The sequence below is a fragment of the Trachemys scripta genome, chromosome 7 (assembly GCF_013100865.1).
Source record: "Trachemys scripta elegans isolate TJP31775 chromosome 7, CAS_Tse_1.0, whole genome shotgun sequence".
NCBI classification, from domain to species: Eukaryota; Metazoa; Chordata; order Testudines; family Emydidae; genus Trachemys; species Trachemys scripta.
The window spans coordinates 115,809,966-115,826,939 of NC_048304.1; the positions used below are offsets into that span (position 1 = coordinate 115,809,966).

General features: G+C 41.2%; 1 long non-coding RNA gene across 1 annotated transcript; it reads right to left on the reverse strand.

Moving 5' to 3' along the window:
- Positions 1-1,613: 1,613 nt before the first annotated feature.
- Positions 1,614-14,211, reverse strand: LOC117880728. The gene is made up of 3 exons (XR_004646604.1): positions 13,827-14,211; positions 6,431-6,548; positions 1,614-3,232 (listed from the first exon to the last, which is right to left on the reverse strand). It is a non-coding gene; the product is annotated as an uncharacterized LOC117880728 (long non-coding RNA).
- Positions 14,212-16,974: the final 2,763 nt, after the last annotated feature.

The following is a 16,974-nucleotide window of genomic DNA, read 5'->3' on the forward strand; positions in this document are numbered from 1 at the left end:
CACCTTCACAAGTAGAAGCACCTCGAAAAATGAAAGAGAAAACAAAACTCTAGAATCAAATGATAACTAGCTGGCTCCAAATGTCAGCTTTGTTGGGCATATGTATCGCCTTTAGCTAACTTAAAGTGACAGAACCACTTTCAATTCGACTTCATTTCCTAAACATGGATGAATACTGCATGGTCACCTGAAAAGGGAATATTTAACACCTTCAACCTGGCATGTAGACATTTTATTAAATGGTTTGTGGCTTAATCTAGCTAGCTCATTAAAAACAGCAGTGAAGACACAGCAGCTCAGGCTTCAGCATTGGCTGTGCAACCCGGCCTGAAAGCTGGGTATGTACTTGCGTTCCTAGCCTGTGTTGCCATATCTTCAGTATCGGGGGTAGCCGTGTTAGTCTGTATCTACAAAAACAACAAGGAGTCTGGTGGCACCTTAAAGACTAACAGTTAGTCTTTAAGGTGCCACCAGACTCCTTGTTGTTTTCATATCTTCAGTGCTATTTTTAGTGGGTAAGCTGATTTTAAACTAATGCCTGTATGCCCATATGAGCTGCAAATCACACCACTGATTTCAGTGTGGACACGTTGTTTTTTTTGCAAATTCCCAGCCACTGTCCAGTTCAGTCATGTTCACATCTGCTTATCGGTCAGTACTGTATTCACAGTCACTCAGGTGAATGGGTTTTTTATTTGCCTGAATGTTTAGAAAATATCTCTTATTCATGCAAATACCCATCTTCCTACCTAAACACAAGCAAGAGTATCTGTTACTCTTCATTCACTATTTGCCATTCTGTTCAAAAAGTTTCAGCCATCCAACCAGGGATCAAAAAGAATACTGGGTGACTTAGGTGACCAATCCAAACCCGTGAAGTGTGAATAGGTGAAATGAACTATTGTTGAAGAGCCCAGAGGCAGAAAATGATTCATCCAAACTGCCAAGTGAACATTTAATAAATACATGGTTCAGAAATCAGGGACTGTTTGTGAATAGTTTTTAAAAGAGCTACATATGCAACAACTATTATTCACAACAAATCATTTGATGAATTGCGGGAGGGATAACTCAGTGGTTTGAGCATTGGCCTGCTAAACCCAGGGTTGTGAACTCAATCCTTGAGGGGGCCATTTAGGGATCTGGGGTTAAAAAAAAATAGTTGGGGATTGGCCCAGCTTTGAGCAGGGGGTTGAACTAGATGACCTCCTGAGGTCCCTTCCAACCTTGATATTCTAGTGACAACCCTGACTTGTAGGTATGACCTTGAGAAAGGGAGTAGCTCTGTCCCCATCCCTCTTTCACCACTAGACTCTGCTGAAGGAACTAATTGAGATGGTGGTACTTTTTGTAATTTGGATACCACCAGATTAAGCGTTTCTGATAGTGAGAACAGCATTTTTCTCTCCCATCTGTTCTCCATAGCTCTTATCCATAATACAAATAGTACATAGGGCAGGTTGGGAAATTGTATTTCTCAGTGTGAAACATTTTGACAAAAAGAACAGTTTTCTTGGAAAATTTTAAGATTTTCCTAGAAAAATCAAAGCACCAAACCCCCCCACCCCACCCACCCCCTTTTTTTTTTTTTTTTTTTTACAGAAATTGAGATTTGTTTATGGAAATTTTTTTATGGAAAAGTTTTGCCAAGCTCTAATGATATGGGATGCAGTACAAAAACACCATTGAAACCACTAGAGTCTGTTGCATGAATCAAGAGGAAAAGGGCAGTAGAGGACCCACGTGGATCTATAATTGAGATATTTGCCCCATAGTAGGATTTATGCAAACATACTATTACATTATAATGGCCCAAATACTGCCACTGTTGATGCACAAAATTCCTGCTAATATCAGTAGCAATTTGGCACTGGATCCCAGATGGACTATGGTACAAAGTTTGAATATGGACTGAGTGCAGTTAACTTGGTCATGAATTTTCAAAGCAGCTATACAAGACTGAATATTGCAAGGCACTAAATTCCCATATCTCCCAACGCAAGGGAATTGCAAAGTGTTCAGGATGTTGCAAAATCAGGCCATTTGTATATCTGCTACCCTTTTATTTCTTTGGCCTCCCAAAGTGTAACCTCTGACCTTTCTCCCCTCCAACTCCCGTGTAAAGTTGTTTGAATGACAACAGAACAAGAACATGATGACAAAGCGGAGGAGATGGACGGTTAATAGAACATAGAAAAACAAAAACAAAAAATGGATTCTCAGAGAAATCAACGTCCAATCAAACTTTTCTAATGGTGTGAAAAGAAAAGGTTAGGATTATACAACAGGCTTATAAAAGGAAGGTTGATAGGCTTAGATAGGGCCTTACGTTGTGAGTGTTGTGAATAACTCTCCAGACTCAAAACTAAGATAATCTAGGCCATGGACCTCTCTGCTCTAATATCAATGAACTTGCATTTAGAGGACCATACCCTATGCTGCCCCTGTGTGCAATACTGCCATTGACAATAAGCAGTAGGATAGCAATAGGCTATGGAACAGTACTCCCTTCATATGCCTAATTCAGTTGGCCAGATGTAGGATGGCCCTGTTGTTGAGGGTCAGATCAAGGAGCTAGAAAGTTAGGGTTCTACTTCTGCTGTTGCCACTAACTTCCTGTGTGGCATCCTTGGGCAAGTCATTTAATTTCTGTGCATCCCACTTTCCTCATCCGTAAAATGGGGATATTAAGATTTATTTTACAGTTGTGTTTTGAGGATCAACTCAATGGCTCAATGAAGTAAATGAGAATTTTGCCACTCACTTCAGTGGGGCCAGGATTTTGCCCAACTTTTCCAAAGCACTCAGGTACTACGGTGGTGACAAGCTCCATAGAAATGCCAATGAAGTACTTTCAGATCCTCGGATGGAAGGTGCTGTAGTTCAAAGTCTCTAAATCACCGTGGTAGCTATTCTCTGCCCCAGCTTGCCTCTACTGCTGGGGAAGGAACTGCAAAGCAGAGAAACCTTTGGCTAACTCCTCCACTTGAAGAATTTAATGGTTTCATGCCACTTTTGGGAAGAATAGGGATTTTCTGACCACATTTGCACTCAGGCAATTACGTTTTGATTATGTAAATTCCTTCTGCGCTTTCACTTTGATGTCACATGTTTCACTTCTTGTGTCAAAGTGTTGAGCAGTGTTTTGTAGGCTATTAAACGGCTGCTACCTTTCATCCAAGAGGTGGCTCCATTTCGTCAGTGAATAAAGTTGTGCACTGGATACCAATTTCTAAAAGGTTGTAGAGAAAAGATTCTAATTAACCATAGGATTGTACCATTTATTATCTTGCCCCAATTAAAAATAAGGCAAAATTGAGCCGCGGCTTTAATACCCGCCCCCACAACCCCAGCAGCTCTGCTCTCCTGAGACAATGAAAACCCTACAAAAACAACAAGGAGTCTGGTGGCACCTTAAAGACTAACAGATTTATTTGGGCATAAGCTTTCGTGGGTAAAAACTTCACTTCTTCGGATGCAATGAAAATCCTGTCATCATCAAAACATACCAGGAGAATATTGGAAGGATCCAACCACTACCCCACCCCCTTCAGTTGCAAGAAATGGCTCCCATGGAACATGGCCACCTGATTGTACTGGAAGAGCTACGCCCATGAAGATGCCTTCCAAACACAGAGAGAGATGCTATCAAAAGGGGGAGGGATAGCTCAGTGGTTTGAGCATTGGCCTGCTAAACCCAAGGTTGTGAGTTCAATCCTTGAGGGGGCCACTTAGGGATCTGGGGCAAAAATCAGTACTTGGTCCTTCTAGTGAAGGCAGGGGGCTCGACTCAATGACCTTTCAATGTCCCTTCAAGTTCTAGGAGATGGGATAGGATGGGATATCTCCATCTCCAAAAGGACTCCAGATTTCTGTTGGATAGTATAGAAACAATAAAAAACAGACATAAATATTTCCAATATATTCTGCAAAATGCCAGACTATTGTGATGAACATTCAGTCTGTATTCTGCCCCATGCAGACAGTCCCCATACGCATCCCCCCAAATCCAGCCTTCTCTCCCAGCTGTGGAGGTTGGATTTACCCCTTAGCACCATTTGTGTAATACACACTCATTGGATTTATAGCCATAAGCTTCAACAACCAACAGAAGAAATTACAGACCAAAAGAAATTACACTGGTAAGAACACAAAACAGCTATCTGGGGACTCTCCAAAGCATTATCTGCCACAGATCAAGGAAGATATAAACAAAATTAATTCCAATTCAACTTGAATAGGATGCTTGGGGAGTAGAAGAGGAAGTTGTCAGGGAGGAGTTAAGATTTCACAAGGGTTGAGTTGTCTATCAATTACAGAATAATAACTCCAGTCTTTTGTTTTGTGTAGACCTGGTCAAATATTTGTTCGTATTCTGAATGACAGCTCATCTGGGGCCTATTCTTTCCTCCTTTATATTCATTGTTATAAGTATACTTAGGGCTATACAAAGTATAACTGCATTCAAAAGAATTAGATACGTTTAAGGAGGATAGGTCCATCAATGGCTATTAGCCAAGGTGGTCAGGGATGCAACCATCTGTGCATCCCTAAACCTCTGACTGTCATAAGCTAGGACTGGATGACCAGGGTTGGATCACTCCATAAATTGTCCAGTTCTTGTCATTCCCTGTGAAGTGTCTGGCACCAGCCACTGTTGGAAGGGTACTGGGTTAGATGGACCATTGGTCTGATCCAATATGGCCGTTCTGATGTACAGTTCACAAACATTTGTGCTCATAGGTTTTGGTTCACACACCTTTGTTGAATGGCTGTTCTTTGGTCTAATAGCGCCGTACTTATGAGAACAAGAGTATTTCATGCACAAACAAAAGTTGTCATCAGTCAGTGTCCATTCAGTCATCCAATCAGGGAGCGGACAGAAGACCACATGACTTAGGCGACTAACACCACGATTAGTGAATAGTTGAAGCAGCAGTTTGTGAACGATCCATAGGCTGAAATTTGTTCGCTGTCAAACCGCCACAGAGAGTGAATATCTTTGTAAAACTCAATGTTGTTCACAGATCACATACCAACCGAAAAGGAGGGCCACGCCAATGGATAATTTATTCAGAGTAAATATATTGACCAGCTGTTATTTCAAAATGCTTTGTCTTGAAATAGGTACGTTTATCCATAGACAGCTTTCTGACCTCCCATGAGTCAGCACCATTCCATACAGATTCTGCTTTGTTTGTGTTCTGAGGGCTTTTGAGGTAAGTCTTACTGCTTTTCTGGTAACCATGTTTAAAACGTTCTATTTTCTTGCTCGCAGGACATGTTAGGAAAACAAGACATAATCCACAGCCTCACTGCTGAGGGCCATATCCAATCCTCCATCCCCAAGCACAGTTTCTGTTGGTGTCAACAGGAGTTGCAGATACAGATTGAAGGCTGTCTAGAATGTGGACCCTTTAGATGCACATTGTTTAAAAATAGAACTACTGCCGAATTGCCGCCGAAGAATGAATGAAGCGGCGGCGGCAATTCGGCGGCAGGTCCTTCCCTCCGAGAGGGACTCAGGGACCTGCTGCTGAAGAAGCAGTGGCGGTGGAGCTACCGCCGAAGTGCCGCTGATCGCAGCTTAGCTGTGCCCCTCCGCTTTGCGCACCTGAGGCAAGTGCCTCACTTACCTCGCCCTTGTTACGGCACCGATGACAGGGTTTTCATTTTCTCAGGAGGGCAGAGCTGCAGTGACGGAGGGGTGGGGATTAAAGCAGCAGCTCATTTGTGCCTCGTTTTTAATTGCAGCAAGATAATAAAAACTAAAATCTTATGGTTATTTAGAGTGTTATGTTTCCAACCTTTGAGAAATCAGCTTAACTGTGCTCCCATGGAACTGAATGGTAGCAAAGTTAGGTCTGCTTTTGAAAATCCCATCCTAAATATTCCAGATCTTGGTTTTATGTGTCTTTCAAAAGATACCCCAATATAGCTGGTGATAATGCCACACTGCGATATTCCCGCACTGATGAAGTAGAGGGAATAGTACCATCTATTGAATTATCAAACTCACTTCCTGCAGTACCTTGGAATTTCTTGGTGGGGCCCCATCCAAAACCTGAATTCAACTGCTTAGCTTATGCAACAGCACAGTTATTTAAAGAAAGAAATCTGAAAAGGGTTGGAATTTGGATTTGTTGGGTAACTCTTAAAATAATAGTGGCTCAAAGGTACATACATATAGGGTAGCATGGTGGGCTGGATGGAATGAAGTATGTGTATAATAACTGCTTAATGATAAAGATTCCTTTTGTTTTATTACAACAATTATTTTTTGGGGGGGGAAACATATTCTGGCCCGATTCTGATTTCTACCAAGACCCCTTTACAGTCCTCTGTCTATGAAGCCTGCCCTCTTTATACACAACGCTATTTGGATTTTGGCGTAGGCATTCTCATTTATTTAAAAGTACGTGTTGCTCACTTTCAGCAGCTTGTTGGAGAGCTGGCAAAGGCCACTGTTCTTGCGGATTCCATGGATTCATTCCAAGTCACAGTGATCGCCCTCTTATCTGTTCATCCCAGATAGTCCTGCTAAATCTCTGGAGTGAAAGACACTGACAATTATTTGTAGCCGAACTTAACTCTGCATTTGAACCTCTGCGCATTATCCGTGTTATTAACATCATGAACATACACATCAAGAACTTTGCTCCAATCCCTTCTAAGCTGAAAAGGGTCAATGCAGAGAAACTGCTAAGAACAATGCAGCTAAAGAGACGCTGTTGTACGGCACACGGCACTTCTAATATGAGTAACAAACACCATAGTGCCGACAAAGTGGAGCAAATTACACACCACCAGGTGCACTAGCATGCTGCCTAGGTCATGTAGCAGCTCAGTAAGCAAAGTTGCTGGTGTAACCCACACGCTTTCTGGGTGTGATGTTCTGTCCCATCAAGTGGCACAGAGACCACTTACAGAGAGTTAAATGAGTTTGCTCTACCGCCTTCGCTAACAGCCAGCTGGCTTTTAGCTCATGCTGTAGAGCCGTGGTTTTCAAACTTTTGTACGGGTGACCCCTTTCACATAGCAAGCCTCTGAGTGTGACCCCTCTTATATATTAAAAAACACTTTTTTATATATTTAACACCATTATAAATGCCGGATGCAAAGTGGGGTTTGGGGCAGAGGCTGACCGCTCACGACCCCTCATGTAAGAACCTCATGACCCCCTGAGGGGTCCTGACCCCCAGTTTGAGAACCTCTGCTGTAGAGGCTCATGCACTCCAAAGGTCCCCAGTTTGATCTTGCTCGTCGACGATCGGGGTCTGTAGGCGTTACAGTAGTTTGTCCAGCTGCAGAAACGGGGGTAGCTGGAGCATGCAGGTGAAGATGTGGCCACAGCAATCAATACTGGAACTCCAAAGGACAGATAGACACCATTCAAAATTATGCTGGGCATTAAACTATATTTCTCTAGTGATGGCCTAGGATTTATTGTACAGGTGCTGCAGACAGATCTACTAAAATATTTTAAACGATAGCCCATGGAAGCACGTTTCAGAGGAGGCTAAGGCCCTGAGTCTGATTCCAGGAGGGAAAGTCAGGAGGTGTTTTGTAAATAGCTCTTTTCCTATATCAAACCCAAAACCTAGATCAGAACAGTCTTAAATTTGGGGATGTTCAATATCAGGATCCTCATTGGGTGGGTTTGAACCCATCCCCATACAAAGTAAATAAATGCAATCCTTCAGCCTTCTACAGTTGAAGACCAACACAGTGTGTATGTGCTTGTATAAGGGAAGGACCTGTAGCAGCTGTAGACCTACTAAACTCATGCTTGCAGGATTTACCTGCTCCCCTGATCAAGATGAAAGTAGCTTGAGATTTGCTTTTTGCATTGACATTTTCCATACATGCTAATCTCCCACCCCCTTTAGGAATCAGAACATTATGCCTATCTGATTTCTTGCCAAGAGGCTACAACATATAACGGCTGCTAAGCTGGCAAAGGAGGCTATGAAGTTTCAAGGTCTGAAATTTGCCCTTCAAGACTCACGCTGTCTTTAACCCCCGGATTACCTGTCATTAATGACCTGCTGCATAATTATCAGGAGAAGCCTCTAGAACCTGAGCCTTCTCCTGGGCAACAGTAACTCTGAGGAGGAGCTGCAGGAATCCTGATTTTAATTGCTTCCCTTGGAACAATGTCTTACATGAGAGGACACTGGGCACTGTCCCACCTCCCCCTCTCCAAGGTTGGGTGATTTCAGGAGGATTTCTACAGCGACTCCAGCAAACCCTTCCTCTCAGAGCAGCAGAGGCTGTGTGAGAAAGTTCCCAGAGTGCCAGGATTTCTAGGGCCAATTCCTCTCCAGCAGCAAACACCCCTGTACCGTACCGCTGTAAGCTCACTCCTGCAGGCGCTGTATGCTGACAGGAGAGAGCTCTTTCCCATCAACATAATTAAACCACCCCCAACGAGCAACAGTAGCTAGGTGGACAGGAGAAGCTCTCCCACTGACAGAGCACTGTGCACACTACCACTTATGCTGGTGGAATTTATGTCGCTCGGGGGTGGGGGTGGGGGGAGTTTCACACCCCTAAGTGACATAAGTTTTGCTGAGATAAGTGGTAGTGTAGACATGGCCCATGAGGAGAGCCCACGGCACTTCCTCCCAACTTCCCAATTTCAGTTACACCAAGATGTTCTTTTCCACCAGCAATACATTAATAAAGATCACTGCAGGCTTAAACAGCCAGGGATTTTAAGGCTCCCATTCAGCAAGGTACTTAAGCATGTGGGCAACTTTATGGTTCCACTCCATGCGTTTAAAGATACTGATGTGTTTGAATACCTTGCTGAATCAGGACCTGAAACTGCTTCAAAGAGTGTGTGAAAGGGTGATAAAATCCCATCTGTGTTACATATTGGCATATCTATTTCCCTTGATTTCTTTGTCATGCTTCTTGCATTTATATACAGCCACCTTAGAAACTTCCCCCAGGTGACTGCTGAACTTCTCTTGTGCTTCCTTTGTTCCATTTCCTGAGTTTTTCACTTAACATTCTCTCCCAGTGTGTCTTTTTCTTTTTCTTGCTGGGCCTTACATTATCTGTGTCACTGCTTATGATTATTCCCTCCCTGCCCACACATCTGCTTACTTTATCTGCTTCTTCCTCTCTCCTGGATTCTGTCCCAGCTCTCCCATGGTCCTGACCCTTCCTTTCTGCCCATTTCTTTAAACTCTCCACTACAGCTTTCTCTATGGAATCATTTCAAACCATACATTGGTTTCCCCTCTGTTCAAATGAAATCCATCCTACCACTGACTGAGATGTTCCAAAATAAGCCGTAATTGTCCAGTAAAACTAATATCCTCCTGTTTTAGGTCCTAATCCAAACTCTACTGAAATAAAAGGAAAAGGTTCTATCAGCCTGTAAAGATACAAGTTTGGCCTGGAATACAGGTGTGTCTCCCCCCCCCCCACCATATATATATATATATATATATATATATAAAACTTTGGATGACACACTGAAAACAGGCTTGCCCAAAATAGTAGGTGGCCCCAGCTTTTAGAGAGTTGAATGATAAGCTTAGAGAGACAGAAAGCGGATGGGAGGGCTAGCTCAGTGGTTTGAGCATTGGCCTGCTAAACCTAGGGTTGTGAGTTCAATCCTTGAGGGGGCCACTTGGGGATCTGGGGCAAAATCAGTACTTGGTCCTGCTAGTGAAGGCAGGGGGCTGGACTTGATGACCTTTCAAGGTCCCTTCCAGTTCTAGGAGATGGGATATCTCCATTAATTATATGTTGGGAGTTTTCAGGATCATAAACTAGAAGCCTGAACAAAAATATAAATGGTAAGATTGGATTATTGGCCAGAAGTACAACTTGTGACATGGGAGCCAGGTACCCTGGCACTGTAGGACAGAGTAGGTCAGATAAGCTTTGGTTCTAGTCTGGAGCATTGTTTCTTCAAAGTGCAGTGGTGGCCTACATTTTTTGTGACATGATTTTGGGTGCACAACTTGAGACACCTTAGTGAGGCATGATTGTCAGAGGTACCGCGATACCCGAAACTAAAGGCAACCACAATCAGAAGTCACTTCTGAAAATTTTAAGCCAATATTCTTTGCTCTTTAGTTGAAAAATCATGGACATTGTTATAAAAGTGAGCTGGGCTGTGAAGGTGGAAAATAATCTTAAATGTATGAGTTACCAAAATCCCTTAATTTCCTTTGAAAATCTCAGTCCCGTTATGCAAGCAATTATACAGACTTTGGAACAGGATAATATCTTAGACCCAGATCATGTAAGTTGTTCCACCGAGGCAGACCAACGCACTGGCATGGAACCTCATTGAAGTCAATGTGTCACCACGTGGCTTCAGGGTTGGCCCAGGTGAAACAAACTGGAGGACTGGGGGTTTTATTTCACAAGAAGCAGGAGCACCCTAATATATCTCTGAGGCATAGAATCTTAGGAATCTGGAAGTTTCCTAATACCCAGAGAAAATCTATTCTTGCAAAGTACCTAGTGGAGGCACTGGGTTTTAGTGCAGGTAAAGGAGTATCTTTCTTAAAAGAAAGGATATTCAACACTACAGTTATCTGTGAAAATTATAATTGCAAAGCAGAAGTATGGAGATTCAGAAGATATTTCTTCCTCTTATATTATGGCCTTTGCATTACCAGAGTCTCCACTGAGAACTTTATTAATGACCTTTGTATTCTTATATGATAAGAGGCTGGATTGTAAAACTTTATTGACAGTCCTCTAATAAATTCCCTTACGGAAAGCAAAGACTGATATTCCTCAGAGCGCTGTATCTTAACCTACTCAAACTCATAGGTGGAGATTCTTCATGGACAGGCAAGACAGGATAGACCTAGATACTAAGTTTCCTTATTTTTTTGTTCTTGGAGTAGAGCTAAGTAATGAGAGAGGGGCAGATCCTCAGAGATATTTAGGCACCTGCCACCCGCTGATTTCCTGGGGAGTTAGGTACCTAAATACCTTTCAGTATCTGAGCTGGAATGTTTTACATTTCCTGACAAAGCCCAATCTTCATCTTTTATAATAGGATGAGGCTTACATAGCACCATTCAGTATCTGTTTCAACTAAAGTGAATCTTTTAGGCCTTGGAAGTATTTCAATGTGTGCCTAATTTTAAGCATGAGATTAGTCGTTGAACTCGCTGGGACTGATCATTTAGCATGAGCTAAAGCACCTTTCTGAAGCAAGGCCATAAATAACTTTCTTTCCCCCCACCCCTCACTATTTCTTTTCCTTTCCTCTTTTTTATTTAAGAGAGCAAAGGGATTCAACAAATTTTAAGGAGGAAGGCGCAAAAAGACATGGTTGCTTAGAAGGATGACACTTTAGCAGTGTTTCTCAACCTATTCACCATTGTAGGCCGCATATGCAGTTCTCTATGTGTGATGTGGGCCCCATCCACACAATGTATATGGCCCTGAGGATGTCACATGGGGCACAACTGTGAACTGATTAGGCCGCATGTTGAGAATCACTGCACTATAGTATGTTGAACCAGACCTTCAGCTGGTGCAGATGCACAAAGAAAGCTTCCCTGAGGTTAGTGGAACTATATTCGTTTTACACCAGTTGAGGGTCTGTCCCAGTGTATCACAAATCATATTCATTAGAGCTAGTCACAAAATGGAAAAATAATTTCACAAAAAATGTTATGTGTCAAAGTTGTTTTCATTTTGCAGTTTGAATTGGAAGAAAACGTCCTCAATTTTGACAAGTTAAAGATCGGCAAAGGTACCGTGTTTTATATTTTTTCCATTTGCCACTCTGTGACTTTTCAGAAGTTGTGACATTTTTGAAAAGTTACAGAGTCGAAAAATAGAAGGAAAAAGTGGAAAATAAACTCAAACCAAACTAACCCCCAATACCCTTCGATATCATTAATTCTATTCCAATTAGTGGCAAAAAACCAGGGGGAGGGTGAGTGGAGGGGAAGCCGAGGAAAGGGAAAAAAACAAAATGCAAAATTGTGAACATTTTCCTGTTTTTGAAAAGGAAAATAAAATGAGACGTTTCATTTCACATCATTTCTAAAGTTCTCTTTGAAAAATAAAAAAATTAATGAAAATGATATTTTCCCATGAAAAAAATAATTTTCAATAGCAATAATGGCTCTTTTTCATCAGTAGGTGTCAAAGTGCGGATCTTCAATGCATTTATTTTTACAACACCCTTGTGAGGTAGAGAAGAGCTGTCATAGCCATCTGTGAAATGGGAAATTGAGGCACAGAGAGGCTAAGGGCCTGTCTACATGAACATTTGCTTCATGGCCAGCTGGGGTGTAAATCTAGTCCGCTGCATACTGTCTGTGTAGAACCTGCTGATGCAAACTAACAATTAGCTTTGGCACTTTGACCTACTTCTGTTTCAGAATGGGCTAGATCAAAGTGCAATAATGAACTGAAAAAGAAAAGGGAAGAGAAGACACGTTTTGTTTCTCTTCTCCATTCTCTTTCTTTCCTTTCTTTTCCTTTCAATGATCTCTGGTTTTCCCCCTAAAGGTTCAGGTATATGGACCATATTATACCAACACTTCTTTGATATTGATGGGGACGTCTACTTAAAAATGGATGCTATGATATGGCCCAAGGTATTTAAATGAATGAGATGATAAATACTATGTAGTTTCATCTGTATTAGATTACATGGATGCAATTTGATCCCAAGACTGATTTGTGATATGTTATAGTGTCTGTTTAGGATTTAGAGTCTCATCCAGAGTCCATTGAAATCTATGTGAGGGCATGTCTCCACTTACTGGGGCTTGATGCTGCGGCGATCGATGCACCAGGGGTCAATTTAGCGGGTCTAGTGAACACCTGCTAAATCAACCATAGATCACTCTCCCGTCAACTCCGGTACTCCACCGGAACGAGAACCGTAAGGTAAGTCAACAGTAGAGTGTCTCCCATTGACCCAGCACGGTGTAGACACTGCAGTAAGATGAACGTCGACTCCAGCTACGTTATTCAAGTATCTGGAGTTGCATAACTTAGGCTAACTTACTGTGGTAGTGTAGACAAAGCCTGAGTCTTTCCATTGACTGCACTGGGTTTTGGATCAAGTCCCTGGTTCATTTACTTTTGACTTTCATTTATTAGTATCTATCTATCTATCTATCTATCATTATACCCATTTATATAGACACAGATAAGTACAGTTTTTCATTTCCTCTGTCTCTAAATATTTGGGCCTTGTATTAGGGAAATGTCTCTGTTTGTTAATTTTGATTTGTTTTTAATTGCTTTTCTCTTTAGTTTGGCTAACTGTCAGTTTCAATCAATATTTTCAAATTTTGCAACAAGTAATTTTTTCCATGTTCATCATCTTGCTTTCAGGATGCTCACTAGAGCTAGTTAACAAATTAGAAATTGGGGTGGTGGGAGGGGGAATTGTGGAGGTTTAACACTTTTCAGCCACTGTTGCCTCCTTCCAAGAAGCTCCGTATTTCACACAGATCATAAATCACTATGTTCACTTTCATTAATAGATGCCTAAGACCTCAGAATCATAGTCCATAATCATACTATGGACCAAAAGCCCTTCCCACAGTTGGCCTCATAATCATGATATCTCAGCACCTCACAGCCATTAACTAATGTATTCCAGTAGCATCCCTGAGAGGTAGAGATGCCTTTTTAGCCCAATGGTGACAGAAGGACCTGAAGCACAAACTTGCCAAAGGTCAGACAGGAGTCTGTAAGCAGAGCCGAGAATTGAACCCAGCTCTCCAGATCATTGCATTAATCACCAGGCCACCCTTCTTACCTAGCTTCCAGGGCAGAAATGACAACGAGTGAGTTAATAATCCACTCACCACCGCACACTATTTCCACACGTAGGACCCGACCCTGCACAGTTCAGAGAACTTTGAATTCACACTGACGTCAATCTGGGCTTTGTGGCTGCTGAGAGCATCCTGCTTGGCTGGAATGGGCCCTTAAATAAGAACATACAAAAGGACACATCATTTTAGGACTATAAAGCTTAGAGCGCTGTCCATTTTATACATAAACACACCACAGCACACACACCAGGAAGTAGCAGCTAACACAGAGCAGAAAAAGAAATACTAGAAGCAGAGGTCACAACAGCCTATTAGTTCAGCTTGTCCATTGCCAGCCAGTCCAGGATTGTTCCCTACATTACATTTTTTTGTGCTTTCCTCAGTCCAGTGTCCTGAATTAAGAACACTCTTTTCCTGGGAGACTATTCCACTGCCTAATAGCTCTCACTGACAAAAAGAAATGTTCCTGATATTGCGCTTAAACTTTCCTTTGTTTCATTTCATCCCATTGCTCCTAGTTAGCGTCCCTTGGCCCCTCTCTATACAAGTCCCCTCCTTCCTTGGTGTTTACATCCTTTGTGTTCTGGGAGACAGTTGGTGGGAAGTGGGGGGCTTAGGTGTCATATATCCAACCTATATATATTTCAATCTTTTAATCTTTCCTCCAAAGTCAGTCCTGTCAGCCCCTTAATTATGTTTGTTGCTCTTCTCTAAACTCCTTCCAATTTGTTTGTGGTAATGAGGTGCCCAGAACTGAATACAGTATCCTAGGTCCCGTCTCATAAGGGCTCTGAAGAGAAGGGACTACTACCTCAATGATCTGTTCCTTTTTTTTTTTTTTTTTTTTTTCTTCAGTGATCATAATTCAGATTAAAATAACACGGAGAGGCAAAGCATCTGAAATCAAAATCTAATGCATAATTAGAGCCAGCGTGAGACAACAAACAAGTCTTTGCTATCTGCCTCCGTATTGTAAACAATGATCACTTTACATGTTCAAGCTGCTATGAAAGAAGAAAGAACCTCTTGTGATGTTTTGTGCGAGCTTTGACTACATTTGCCCACTTTTCAAACAACAAAAAATAAACTCACACTAACAAGGTGTATCTTTTCCGTCCTAAAATATAGGGTCACTGTCTGTTAAGGGGTCCATTCAATGATGAAATGAGATCAAAATGGTTCAGACCAGTGAGAGAAAGCAAGAAGGATTTGTCTGAAGTTCTGGTATACTGGCTATTATTTCAGCCAAATAAGGATGCCTGGCTTTATTCTTCATGCTCTCTTGCCCCTTTAGGAAAACTGAAAAGCAAAAGGAAATGGCCAAATTGTATCCTCTATTACCTTGATGAGTGCTTATAACTCTTGACTCAGAGTTTATGATTCATCTCGTTTTTGTGTCTATTGGTTTCACCTATGAAGCTTCATGAAAATTGCTGTCTATGCTGGTATGCAAAAGAGAAAGCCAAATACAAAACCAAATAAATGGATTGCAAGCTGTAGCTAATAAGCATTTGTATGCACTCTTTTTATTTTAGACACAAACAGAAGGGTGCATATATACGTGAGTATGTCGAAAATGCCAACCCTTCAACTGAAAGCGATTCCTTGTTCAAAATGGATTACTTGGATTTATTACCTTTAACGCAGTTATTTATTTATTCTGGGCCAGGCTGTGCTATCCTTACTTATTCTGAATAGTACCTGTGGCAAGCGTGGGGGTGATCTTTAATAACTATTAATATTGTATTTGAATCTTTCACCCCCACATTAATCACCCTATTGTAAACTACAAGTAGTCCCCTAAAACCTGTGGGATTATATGTGGAGTGAGGTATTACTCAGGGTCAGTAAGATTGTCACAATCTGTCCCCCTGATAAAAATATACTCTCCCATACAATTCACGGCACATGTACTTCAATAAAACACAGATAAATCTGCCTCTTTTCAGAAGCATTTGATAATCCTGTTTATTTTAAGGGAATAATGATCTATTACTGACAAATGTGTACTCCACCCACGCACAGAGCTATTAGGTCATTAAACAATTGTAGCCCTGCTTTCCAGGTTGGTTGCTTTCTTTTTATATTATTTAGAACCATTCTCACTAGACTCCTGCATCTAGTTTTACTGACTCCGATCCCAAATCAAATGTGTATTTGTTAACGGTTTCCCAACAAGTCTATTTCATCTGCACACTGAACTCTTTCGGTTAGATTTAGGTCTTGAATGATTATTATTCAGCAACAGCAAACCGTTTAGCTTGAAAACAGGAGTTTGGTTTCTTTTAAGGTTTATTAAAATTGCATTAAGGTTTTTGGGTGTGTTTTTTTTAAACCCAGCAATTAGAATGGCTGGAATTGTAATGTGTTTATATAAACTGCATTTCTGCAACCTTTGGCCAGGCTAATAAATAATTTATTAAATGTTTCTTTAAATATTATTATGATGTTTGGTTTAAACCCAAGGTTAGCTACATAGATATATTTAAAGCACTGTCTCCTTTTTATTTAAAAAAAAAAGGCATTATGATACAAATAGATGAAGAAATATCCTGGTTTTTAATCTTTAATACCTCAGAGGCCAATTTGGTGGCTACAAAATAAATGTTTTTAAGTTTTTTTGGTATGTTACTTTAGTTGATCATTATACTTATTTTGAGCATTTTCTTCCCCAAATGGAAATCAAATGGCTACAAATAAACTCAGCATTGGGCTGGGTACAATATATTCACTGTGAAGAAAACATACTGGGAAGTTGATGTAATCTTTTATGGTTTCCATTAAAACCTGGTGTGATGTGAGATTACATATTCTTTATGAAAATATGCTTATGGTATGAATATGACATAACTGAGATATACTCTAAGCAAGATGGCTCATGTGAGATATCATTGGAAAGGTTATGATTTACTGAATGTGATTATCTAATTTGTATGCCTGTATTATTTCTGCATCTGAAGTTAGGAATATTGACTATGTATCTGTATTTCAACTATGCTACTTTGGGTGACGCCCACTGCTAACACTTCAGGTACAACAATGGAAAAAACAGACAGGGCAGATGGCCCATCAGCGAGGACAATGAACTGAAAAGCTTGGCTTTCTTGTGGACCCTCCATACTGCCACTAACTCATGGATGCTGTGATACTACAGAGTCAGGTGGTCTTGTCACTTGAT